Source organism: Homalodisca vitripennis, chromosome 5 (genome assembly GCF_021130785.1).
Source record: "Homalodisca vitripennis isolate AUS2020 chromosome 5, UT_GWSS_2.1, whole genome shotgun sequence".
NCBI lineage: Eukaryota > Metazoa > Arthropoda > Insecta > Hemiptera > Cicadellidae > Homalodisca > Homalodisca vitripennis.
The window spans coordinates 16,621,784-16,635,712 of record NC_060211.1 but is presented as its reverse complement, the minus strand read 5'-3'; positions in this window follow the sequence as shown (position 1 = coordinate 16,635,712).

Sequence of the window (13,929 nt, the reverse complement as noted above, 5' to 3'; positions counted from 1 at the left end):
TTTTAATTCTGGGGTAACTGGATTACCGGTGGAAGGAGTAGGCCCAGAAGAATGATAAGGACTGGACAGTACAAAAGAGGCTTCTATCACCGAGGCGCGCATCGCAGATGGGAGTGTTTGATGACGGAATTGAGAGGTGGGGTGGGGTAGACGTGCCGTACCTCCCGTTTCAGTTGATCGGAAGTAGTAGTAACGAGTAAAGTCTTTGAAAGTGCTTAGAGTTATTCTTGCTAATCGTCATCGAACCTGCGGGTAAGTGAACTTTTTAACTGAAGTCCAGTAAATATTCATTCTTAATTATTTTTAATAATTTTGGGGAAAGAAATATTGTAAAAATTAAATTTAATGGAAATTTATGAACTTTTCCTTTTGATCTGTGCAAAATAAAACTTGTTGGTGCAGTGAGCACATGTATATAAAATGTTATGTAAAAATACTAAAAGAGTTTTGTGGTTGTTACAGATGCTTTCAGCAATTTTAATTTCTCTAAAACTGAAGAATTCTAACACTGAAAAGAAGTAATATTTAAAGTAAAGTAAAAAAAAATAGTAACAAAATAAAATTGAATTTTGAAGATTAATTAAATTGAAGAATTGCCAGATCAGATTAGAGTGTGAAAGTTTTGAATTTTGAAAATTAAAAATTGAATAAAAGACAAGCTGTAAGAACTTTGTACATTTTTTTGAGTGACGAATATATTACAAGTTTGAATTTAAAAGTCATCAAGAAGTTTTTATTTTAATTTTAAAATTTTTAAAGTAATTATTTTCAAGAAGAAGTTTTATTTTAGTTTGAACTTAATTTGTTTCAGAAGATTTTGTTTTCCTTTTTTGAACCTTCACAAAAATTTAAATTTCAAAGCTAACCCCTCATGTGCAAGTAAAAACGGTACACCAATACTATTTTTTTAAGCTTTTACTTGAGTAAAGACTTGAGTAAAGTTTGTTGGCTTAGCATTAGTGAAGTTTATCAATCGAGGAGCTAGTAAAATTTTATTTATCCACACAATATCTAGAATTACTTGAAATGTATTTCTTGAAGACTTGAAATTTTCCCCGTTTCAGTTCTTTATAAGCATTATCGAGTTAGATGATGCGCATATTAGTCTACGTGATTTGTCTACGTAAAGCAATAAATAAGTTATTAACAAACCGTTTACGGTCATATGACAATATAATGTGTGACATATTAACACATATACACTAACTATGCGCAAGATATGTCGAGAAATACATGGCTTGCACAATTCCTCTCTTGTCTGTCAGGGGAAATTTTATTATTTATTTTCTTGAGATATTGCATACAACCACCTACTTTGGCGTACTCCTGCCTTTTAAATATATTCGATTAATTTGGAAATGTATCGTTATTTTTTATAAAGGCTATATAATCTGATTATATGAATAAAAGTGTCAAGCTAAAATGAGGATAACACGATTATAAATGATATGATGGTATTGACACAATGATATGGTGTTGACGTCAGCTGCATTTAAATGAAACATTTCATAAATTAAATTCATTTCTGCCACGTTTAAAAATCCGCCTGCCCCACTTCTTACTTGATGCCATCAGCAAAACAACACAATTACAACGAGACTCTCTTTGTGGAAGTGAAATTAATTGAATAATTGTTAAAATATGCTTTTATTCAATATCATTAACATTACACCAAGTCTGTAACAGAACACTTATTGTACTCCAAAATTCATTGCAATAATTTCTTCATTTTTGTCCATTTCACTCTGTCTACGATAACGTTTATTGATTCAATGCATTTAAGTGAATAATAAATTCTGTAGCTTTATAATTAATTTCATCTCTATTCCACAGTAGAAGATTTAATAGCAAAACATTACCCAATTACTAAGGTATTTAACATATCAGATATTCCTATCATAATATATCGCGTGAAATACACAGAGGAATCATTCAAGCCGCTGTTTTATAATTAAGTACCAGAGGAAACCCCTGCGTTCTTCACAGACAAACCCATCGTAGCTGTGATCGCTTACCTCTCCCATGTTGAGCGTTGCCATGTTTGTTACAAAATTTGGTACAGATTTTTCGGTTGGTAGCATAGATATCTGGAGGAGATTGTAGTTTGTGGCATTAACACACATCTGCCAGTAGAGTCTAGTGACCATGATGGCTAGACAGTTAATATGCCGTAACGAGGTTTCATACATAGGTGCCAGTAGGATTATGTGAGATAATATTATTACAATTTCCTGTGAATATAAGAGCACATAAGAATATAATTCGTTCCATAAATACTTCATTAAATAAAAGTATCAATAGAATTTGAAAGTTTAATTTACTTTAGTGTTTAATATAGTTCTTAAAATTATTATATAACTTTGAATACTAAGTAGTAACAGCGTTATTTGTTAATATAAGTTCTGTAAGGGCGGGGGGGAGAACCCCCGAGAGATTTTGATAATTTTCAATTTTAATATAAATTCTAGTTTCTGTAATATTATATTTTTAATTCGCAGATTTCTGTAGGAAATAAAACTCTATTAAAACGTGTAATCCCTAATAAATATGAGATTAAGTAAAACGGTTTTAATGTAACAAAATAATTATTCAATATTTGCAGAAAACAGAGCTTGTAATCCACATGTGATGTCGCATTTACATTTACATGATCGTGTGCTCTGTCTGTAAATGTTTGTAATCAACATTAGCACTGACAGTAAGGATTAAATATTTTTTGCAATTATATGGTTACACATCACTGCTAAACCAAATAACATGTGATTTATGGTGTATTTTAAAAATAAATTGTTGAGTACTTAAAGAGAGTATTCAAACGAATAAAGGATTTTCAGTAAAAGTGTTTTAAATTTTGAGTTTGACAATACAATGAGATTTGGTTCTACACATAAAAATTAGCAAGAAAGTTCATATGAAGGTATGTCATAAAACCTTTAGTTTTTCGTCCATATGTCTGTATGTATATTTATAAAAATGTATGTATAATTAGAACAAACTAAGATAAATTTATGAAACTTGAGAATTGTATTAACCTTTCAAAATCCTATTCGCCGTTTAAAAAGGCGCATGTTTAATTTTTGTACTCAAATAACAAAAAAGTGTATTTATGAAGAATGCATAAGATGGCAACTATTTATTCATTTGTATACCAATAACAACGGTACCTTTTTCAAAGAAATCCGCCAACGCATATGCGTGCTCACTTTATAGGGATGCTTGCACAAGACAGGAGCACAACTGTTACCTCTAAAACTGGACAAGTTTGGAGCTTCCAAGACATAATTTGGGTCTCTGGTTAACATATACGCCTATTTTCATATCTTTCCGAGCTAAAGTTGTGAAAACTCCCATCTTGGTCTCTATAGATGGATTACAGCCAATTATTACATATTACAAATTGAAAAAGGCTGTTAAAATTAATCAACTTTCCCGTTTAAACATTCCTTTAAGATAGCATAACTATATATTCAGCTAATTTTACCAATATTGTCAAAGTGTTTATATTTATAGTGTGAAATTCATAGGGTAAGCTTCATAGTAATGATACTTCTTATTACAACTCTTTATGCAACCGCTGTTGAGCAAAGTGTAAAAATATATCCAAAACAGAAAAAGAAAAGATTTCATAAAAATAAACTTTTAATTGTGCATTTTAGCAAATATTAAGTATGCGGCGCTAACTCAGTACTGTATTGCAGGTATCAAAGGCAAAGTAACTTTGTAACTTTTGCTATAAATTAACAAACTGATAAAGTACATCTTAGTTGTCTTTTGTCAGGAGTAAGCTCCTCAGACCTTTTTATGTATATAAATTTTCTTGCTCCAAGAAACAAGGCAAAATCAATTACTAACTTTTAAGATCTTTTCTTGACAGTGGCAGAAAGGCAAAGTCAAGATTGGCGTCGGAAATATAATTCACCCGAACCACATACAAGTTCAAAGATTACGAAGAAGCGCGTAAAGCTACGCGTAACTGCTGATTATTTAATAGTCGCATAGAAAAATTTTAATATTTAGGTCATGTATCGGAATTTGACTAATATTCATATATATATATATATATATATATATATATATATATATATATGTATATATGTATATATGTATATATATGTATATGTATATATATATATATATATATAAGATAATATATGTATGTATATATAATATTTTAAAATAATAATAGGTAACATTTTCATTATATTTTGTCTTATGCTAATAAAACATATGTTTAAAATTCTAATAATGCTTTTAACAGAATTTGTTTGCTAAATCTGTTTTGAAATAACCTGTTTAAGACTTATGAAATTAAGTGAACAAGTAATATCTATCCGGTCTGTTTAAATTAACTGTTACAGATTCAAGTTGCATTATTATTCAAACAGATACTATCGAATAACTTTTTTCCAATTTACTTACAGTAAAAAATCTATTTAAAATTACATATCACACAATCTTATTGTATTTATATGTTAAATTTAAAATCAAAGATGGGCAACCGACATTTTTAACTGACCACAGTAAAAGTTAACTTACTGTGTTCACACGTACTAAAAATTAATTGCTAATTTATAGTTGCTATTGCAGTTATTATTATATTCTATATTCAATACACAAAACGTATAATTGCAGAACGTACGCTAAATGATATATGAATTATTCATACACCGAACTTTAATCAATCATTTTTTATTGCGTTTTGAATTATACCATTTAATAAACCTCGTGATATGATTCAGTCATATTTCTGTAAACAATTCTGACCAGAGTAATACAATTTTGTCTGTTTTCAATAATCGTCAGTACACATTATTATACAACTTGTCTACAGATGGCTGTCACCTGAGAGTTGAGAATCAACATTTCACTAGAGCGAGAGTAGAACGTGGTATTGACTAAGACTGATGTATCTTGGCCTGAAAATGATATTGTATTTGTATTGTGTACATAATACGTACTGTCTCGTGTATACAATATCAGTTATATTTAAAATCGAAATATGAGATAATAGTATAAACACAACGTGAGAAATAAATAGTATGAACATGTAAATTGCTCAATAATTCTGAAGTGCATGAAAATTATCATATGCCATAGGATAAACACGTAATGCATCGGCTGAGCTGTCTACTTTTACGTTTCATAATGAGTATTTCATTCATGAAATCAGCTCATCTACTGATTAGTCGACCTACTGTTGAAGGTATATCACATTGGTGACCTAAAAACGAAATCATAACTCATTTATGAAATTACATTTCTTCATCAATAAGCCATAGAATATTAAATCTTCTAATAAAGACAAAGTAATATAAATATGTCTAGCTTTACATCATTTCTTATTCGAAAACTCACTTTAAATATTGATTACAACCAATTTCTCCGACTATTATGTCTTCCTGCCTATGTGTTTCTATTGCTACACATAAGTATATCTTTTTACTAATTAACTTTACTTTACTTATATTTTTAATTATTTTTAATGTTTTATTTATAATTACTTATAATTAACTATACTTTATCTGATTTTTATGGTTTTGAACCCTATGGAAGTAATGATTTACTACAGTATTTTTTTATTATTATTTACTAGAACAAGAAGCTGGGAAAACCTTTCAATAACAATCTAAAAGGTCAGTGTTGGTGTTCCGGTACCTATTCAGGATATTCAGAAAGATTAGGGGGGGGGGTAGATTGGGATGATTGAGATCCCATGGGACGGTCTCCATGAGGAGGGATAGAGGGCAATGTCGCAGGCATGCAGTTTCCCAAAAATATATAATTCGTAATACTTGTTTATGATTCTCTGATGGTAGTTGGTAAAACGTCTTTGTAAGTCAAACAGTTTTGTACAAAGGCCTCTTAAATTACTTCGGTACCAGTTCAATTTGCCTCTTGACATCGTAAAAAGGCAATTCCAAACTAAATTTCCCCTTTGCTCTACCATTATTATATAGAAAGGCAACTACTATATTCTTATCTTTTTAAGTTGTGATGTACAGTGTTTTGTGATATTTTATGTGTTTGAATTACTTGGTATTATTAGCTGAATTTTAAGTTAGTAATTATATTAGATCCATTACAACTTGAATTTAGTAAAGTTATTTATAATTGAGTAATGCACAAAATAAAAGCTAACATCTAATTTAAAGCATTAAATCTAAAATTCTAAAAATCTCTTGGCAAGCTGATCAAAGAAAAATAACAGGCAAATATAGACATAGTAATTATTTATACCACAAGTTTATTTTATAACATGGATATATAATACAACATTGTGTTAATTCCATGCGTAACTCAGTTATATTAAAAATGTATACACCATTAAAACACACTATGTTCACTAAATTAAGTGGCTGAATGGTGATTTTGGCAAGAAATATGTGTTCAGATATTATACCATTACATAGTTATATAAATGTCGGTCATTAAAATCTACATACATTCTTAAATAAAAAGTTAGTTTATTGTACCTTTATGCAAATTGAGGGGCTGTGGTATAATGGTAGCGTACTCAGCCGGCAAGTGATATGAGTTCGAGTCCCGGCGGAGGAAGTACTTTTTGTGATTTAATGTTTATGGTATTCAAGCCGTACACTACACTCTCAGGCGGCTCATGACACCCCTAGGGTCTTGCCTGTGGAGTTGTATCACCTAGGTGCCGTCAAACCCACATGCATGCAATGCCTAGTCCCTGAGTGGCACAGGTCTCTGAGGTGTTCCCTTATCTATATATCAAACTAAATTCGTGATTTAGTAAATAAAAATCTAGTTTTCCGGTTTTTCTGACTTTTACTTTCGCTACATTTCTAATATTTCTACGTGATTTATTGATCATATTTATTTTTATTTACAAGAAAACATTGGCAATTACCAAGTAGAAGCAAGTTTAAAGAACCTTTTACCAAAACAGTAACTACTAACTACACTTTACACTTAAATTGGAAGAAATTACGCTTAGGAAAGTCCGACATTTAAAAAATTGGAATTTGAATTCTTAATAAAAACCACATACGTGTTTTTGTATTACCTAAAAAAGATATTTTAAATAATATAAGCTTCTACGTACTTACTTTTTAATACAAAAAAAACTACTGAAAATTTTAGAACTATCGTAATATAATCTTTATAAGTACCGATTTGGGCTCAAATTGTATAGTAATTAGTTATTGTAACAACTTTAATACAACTTTAAGTCATTCTTAACTTTAATTAGTTCTTATAGAACTTAGAATATAAAACTGTATAACTGTGATAGTGAGGATTTATGATTAGAAACTTGTCGTGGCAAAAGGTTGTGACTAATTTTCCATACGGAAACAAAAATATAATTAAAACAACCACGATTCATAAAATAATACAATAGGCTACATTATGCACTATTAAAATCATCAAAATCCAGTTCTAAAGACAGCAGATTAACAGAGTGAAGTATATTAAAAAAATAACATTATTAGTTCCAGTTTCGGATACAATACTAAAAGCGAATGCCTGTCAATTTATTGATGTTTATCTGCATTTACATGAGACCCAATATGAAACTGTTTTGTTACGCTAAAGAAATCACGTCTATCCCACACAACTCATGAATTCAATGTGTTCAAAACTTAATAACATAATTTTATTACTTTTTATACTTTATGGAAATTATTTGAAGGGGGTATTAATATATTTTTCAACTAAGCCAACTAAAACTTATTGCAACACATAAACGTCCATGAGGCTAAGAAATATTATTGGAGGAAATACAATTCTGCCCAAACCCTTTATAAACTATGCAAAATGTCCTAAGTTCGCATTCGCCAATAGAAGCATCGTCTCTGGAACGTGCTCTTGGTATGTGTATCGCTAAACATTCATTCACGAACTACTCTCAGGAAAGTGTGCCAATAATTAATTTAATGCTGCTTCATAAAATTAGTTATATCACTAGAATCCATAAGTGCAAGTTAACTTCTCACTTAAACTTAAAATGGAATACCGTCAGTGCAACGTCATGCTTTCCAAACTCTAATAGCTTCAAGAACTTGCTTTCAATTGAGCTTGTTAACTTGTGTCAGTATTTAGCAACAATATTTACTGGGTAATCATTAGTTTCACTCATTTAATGAAACTATAGTTACAGTATGACAAAGATTCTCTTTAAGATTTTAAGTATTTTTGTAAAACTGTAATGCTGAGAAACTCACAAAATAAAAATAATTCGTATTCATTTAATATTACACTCGAGAGGCTGGACAAATTTCGTTTCTGTCTCTGGGAAAATAATAAAGTGGAAAGCCAATGTTTGAAAGTTAATGTTAATATTATATTTCAGTGCATTCTTGCGTAGTAGTACCCTCTCCATCTAAACGAAAGTTTTATTATTTGAACATTTCCATGGAAGTTTATACAAAAATTTGAATATATCATACAGCAAGATATATCGGGGAATAATTTATCAATTTTGTTTGGAACTTCATTTCTACATAGGCAGTAAAGTGTTGTGTTATGGTAGGTACCCAGCCTTGGAATTTGGATGAATTTATTATATTTATAATAGTCTGCCTGTCTATCTACCAGCAGGACATCTCGAGAATTAAATAAGTTGTAAAGTATAAATATTTTATGCAACCTCAGCGAAGCCTCTTACGCGACACGTGGTGTGGCATTCTCCTTCCTTGTTTATTCACTCACTTAATATGCCAAATTTTTACTTTAAAAAAGACTTTTTTGTACTTAATTCATATTTACAGAGTGGATGGATTACATTTATTCCAATTGGTCAGCTGCTATGAATATGTTCGCCGAGTGTTTCTTCAAAGTTAAAACATTGGAATATTATTAAGTCTGCCGAACCTGTACACCACACACCTAAAATACACAGGCGGACGGATTTCACTTTTATCGTTTGATCCTAAAATCAATCCGGTTCTTGCTTAAACCAATAAAAAGTCCAGTTTAAAGTCTGTAGGAATTCTATCAAAAGTTCTCGCTCAGAGCGTTATGCATATTGACAGACAGGTAAATGAACAACCAACTGACCTTTTAGGTTAATAATCAATAGGGTTGTTCATCGACCCAAGAGAAACATATTTTCGAAGATCCTTTATGGATATTCTGTCAATATTTATTGAACAGACGGACAGACAGATGGGCGGACTGCTCTTTCAACTCCAAACTTGACCATGAAGCTCAGATGGTTTCTTGCTTGGACTAAGAGGAACTCCTAAGTAATAAAATTCTCGTCTTGCAACCTTTCTATAGTTACATTACGGAGTCGATCAGACGCAATGACTTTTAATATATTAATATATTTATTGAGGACATCTTACTGTTCTATTTATGAAGCAGAAGGTAATCAATAACGAAGCTCAGCTGTAGAACCGACACGTGCCAAACTAGTAAAAACTACCATGAGCGGGCGGCAGGCAGGGCTGGTTGTGGCTGGTTCCAGCGGATACAACTTTCTCTATCACAGTTTGATCGCTTTTAGATTATCTCAGCAAATTTCCGCCAGTGACCGAGATGGCTTAACCAATGAAATGTCTTTATATTTAAAGCACTTAATCATGTTACTTACGTACAGAAGTACATTTGGTTATTCATGGATATTTCATTGCTTGCTTGTTGAATATATATGCATCCTTGACAACAATAAACACTACGAAGATTATCGTAATTTACATATTTATAAAAGACGTTACAGCATCCAGTACTGTTTCTTTAAAATTGGGTTAAACTAAAAGAAGACATTTGTCATTGGCCTTTTATAAAACTACAAGTATTTTAAAATAAAACATTCTTATAATTAAAATAGTATTTGTAAATATTTTGATGTCCGTAAAACCCTTATTTTTTGGTTCAGCACCTCTAACTATTCAATATTTTTTAAATTATATGTCTACCATTTAAAAATGACGTATCGATATACACTCGGTCTGTAGATCACACGCTGCAAACCAAAAGACAAGCTTCATTTCTAAATAAATTTATTCTAAATTTTAACACGGTAAAAGTAGAAGAATATTTCAATAATATATTTTTACCTTACATTTTTCTACCAATAATAAGTAAAACATTCACATAAAATATTCCTTTGAATGTTTAAAACTCTTTTGAACAAAGTGGAAACAATCAATTTTATGTTGTTAATTTAAATTAGGATCTTTGTTTTATTAAAGTGACTAAAGTGACCAACACCAGATTCAATGAACAAGATATCTTCAACGAGTTGTATTTTGTTATATGTTTACTATCCGAATCAGAATAAAAGGATTATCGATAGACTACACTGCAGGGTTTATGGCTGAGTGTAAAATAAAGAATAGACAATCAACTAATGGAGCATTGCCAGACTGTAGTTCTCTTGCCTTTCAGCTTTCGTAAGTCTTGAGCAACTATTTTTTCTTTCAAAAACGACATATATTTCTTTCTTGTAATGCCACTAATTATTCAAGTGCCTGGTGAAAATATTGAACAAATGGAAATACGCTGTGTATGGTACTATAACTAAAAATATTTATTAAATATAAATAATATTTTTATTTTTATTTTGGTTGCAAGTGCTGTATTTACTCGTACTGTTAAGTCAGTTATGAAAGAATAGCTTTAAAACTATTTGTTTTATATTGATATTTATAACGAAAATAGAAATGTAAGTTTTAGGTGAAGTATAACGTCTCGTAGATTAACAATCATTTATGTTCCATGCCTCGGAAGTCCCCTGAGATCGAATGTATCAGAAGTCGTAATCTTTCAAAGGTCAGGATTTTCCGATGCACGGAGCTTCTAAAGGCTATACCAACACTGTACCAGGTGTATCAAATTTCTGAATATGAGGTGAACATTTATTTCGGCTCAAATTCAACAATAGCATTGATTTAAAGTGACACTATTTATAGGTAATCTGCAGCCAAAAGTTACAAAATTAAATAACACGATATTTAGATGCCAGTATAGCATGAGACATCAGAATCTATAAATAACTAGAGAAATATAACGTACCAAAGTATTGCCGTGTATTTTCGTTACCAATATTCTCTTTTAATTTTTCTAACGCCTAAGCTCCCAAGAAGCAAATTTACATCCATAAACAACACTTTTAAAACACAGATATTTTAGACATACATTAAATAACTGTATTTTCGTGATTTTAAGTGTTCACATGTTAGCTACAAACCATGGTGACTAAACATTATTAAGATTTTTTTAAATATCAAAACAGTCTATAACAGGTCGAAGCAATGAACAGCCCCCCCCTGTACTTTTAAAATTCTGTATTATTGGTAACAATGCACTATTTTTTATTAATTTCCTCTCCAATTCATAACTCCTTCCTGTGCTTTCAAACTCAACAGGTGGCTATGAATTTTGGTTTTTTTAAGCAGTTGTTATTACAAGCATTTCAATTAGAATAAGATTGAATCTGATATTGAAGTGTTATTACTTGCTACCAAAATAAGATATATTAAACGTTTTCTTTCAAAATTTATACTCTGCCAATACAAAAGACACATACCCGATATTTAATTCCGGAATTCAACGCTTTAGATGTAATTTCTCTAAAAATTTCGCATTAAATCGATATTTTTTAATTTCATAAAAGTTGAAAATAAATACTAGTGCTAATATTTGTAATTTCGGTCGATTTTTGTCTACGCCTCTAAGTAATAAAATGGTAGAAAGCAATAAGTTCAAATTTTTTCAGTATATTGTTTCTAATGTTCAAATCCTAAATCTAAAGAACCTATATTGAGTAAAAATCAAATTTTCACTATGAGTTCTTAAATTAAAACTACGGGTTAAATTAGTCCGAATCCTTTTAATGTTTATTATGGTTGCATTTATTTACATGCTATCCTTCATTAAAAACCAGTACTTTATATTTTGACCAAACTTTATTATAAATATGTAGTTATGCATGTTTATTTAAAAATTGAATATAGAGTAATTGAAACAAAATTCTAATTTCGTATGTCAACATTATAATTATCTGTACCGTATTTATTTTTAATTTATGTTTAAGCCAGTTAATACTCTAACTCTAACAAGGATACATGTTGACATAAATCTAAAACAAAAAAGTATTCGAGTATGTTAATACAATCTCACTTAGCCACTTAGACATTAGCGAAACTTACCGCTTTAACCTCAGAGACCTCAGGCACAAAGTTGCAGGTAATGAGAACTAGATTTAATATTCCCTATCCTCGTATAGAATTCAAGGGGATTTAACACGATGGTAAATCATTTTACATTTTAACATGTGTCCAAGTAAACACATGTTACGCGACACCTTTGTCTGTTAAATAATTTGTTATTGGTTATTCAGTGATTAGTTTAACCAGGGAATTGAAACCTAGCACTCTGCTCCTGCAGCAAAGCAATTATTATATTACCACTTTGACGTTGAAAGTCTCATTGAAGTGCACACAAGCAGACTGGGAATTTGATTAAATTATCTCTTCACTCATTGAACACTATACCGACACAAATGGGTCACGTTAACATGCCGGAAATTTATGAGTCAATAACATCTCCTCTTTCAGAGGTTTCTTATCGAATGTTATTCTCGTTTCGTGAAGAACGAATGTGTCATTTTAGAAGAAAATTTGTTTAGCAAATTAAAATTTTAAATTATTTGCATTTTCGTCTGAACAAGGCTTTACATGTAAACTTGTTTGTATTAAAATATTTAAAATAATAAGAAATTTATGATTAGAAATAATACAATATTGTAGGTCTCGTTTTGAAGACATCGTGACAAATATTTTTGCGTTTCCATTATGATGTTTTTCAATTGCCTGGTGAATATTTCTGAATAATTGTTCTTTAAATGTTACACTTATAAGGTAATTTTTATTATTAATTTATTGCGAGCTGTGAAATTGAAGAAAGATCTTTCAAATTCTCGACCAAGTATATTGTGAAAAGTGATGTAATATATATTAATCCAGCTTGGCACTTACAAATTTTACCTAACAAAAATGCAGTAATATTAAAAAATTTAAAAATGTACTGTTAATGTATATTAGCACATGATATTAATAATGCAATGAATATGTCTATTGCTATTACTAAATAAGTTCAGTTCCTTAGTTCCTTGTTTGCTTATCATTAGTAAACCTCTGTAAATAAAATTTTAAAGATAATTTAAAATTTTTAAGTCACGTTTGTACTATGTCCAGATAAAATTTTTAATTTTGAGGTAACCAGTAACAATTGGAGAGTGTACACAATTCCATTGATAAATATTATTTTATTTGAAGCGACTTTTGATTTCAGTTCTACTGTAAATAAAATATTTCAATAATACATCTATATACAAATATAAATATCTATGAGAATATAAGTGACTAAACTTAATACATGCTACAAAGAGCACAGTATGAAATCAAAAGAGTTACCAGATATCGTTTAAGAACTTTTTATATTTACGCTTTATAAAAGACATAAACGAATGTTTTTTCAAGCATAATCGGCATGATCGTGAAATTTTTTGGGGACTAAATTTATTTCTGAAAACACTTGCCAAATGTATTAACTCTTTCACATGTTCCTCTGTTTAACATTTCATGACATTATGACCTAACGCAAAATGCAACGTTATTCACGAATAGACATTTACCAGATTCCACAATGATGTGTAGGAATAAAAAAATTAAAATTTTAAAAAACTGGTCTGAGGAGCCTTACTTCTGTATTTGGGTATTACTATTTTTTACCACTACCTTTAAAATACTATGTCACAATTTGCAGTTGTCCAAGATACAAATTTATTTTCCAAATACCTGTTAAAAAGGGGGTAAGTCTACAAGTCTAAAATAAGTACATTTTCTTACAATATTAAGGTATTCTGAGTTTATACTTACTAGTTAAAGTAGTTAAAAGATACAAATTAATTTTCACACTTATTCCCAACCCTGTATATTTTACCCTTGTACAAAA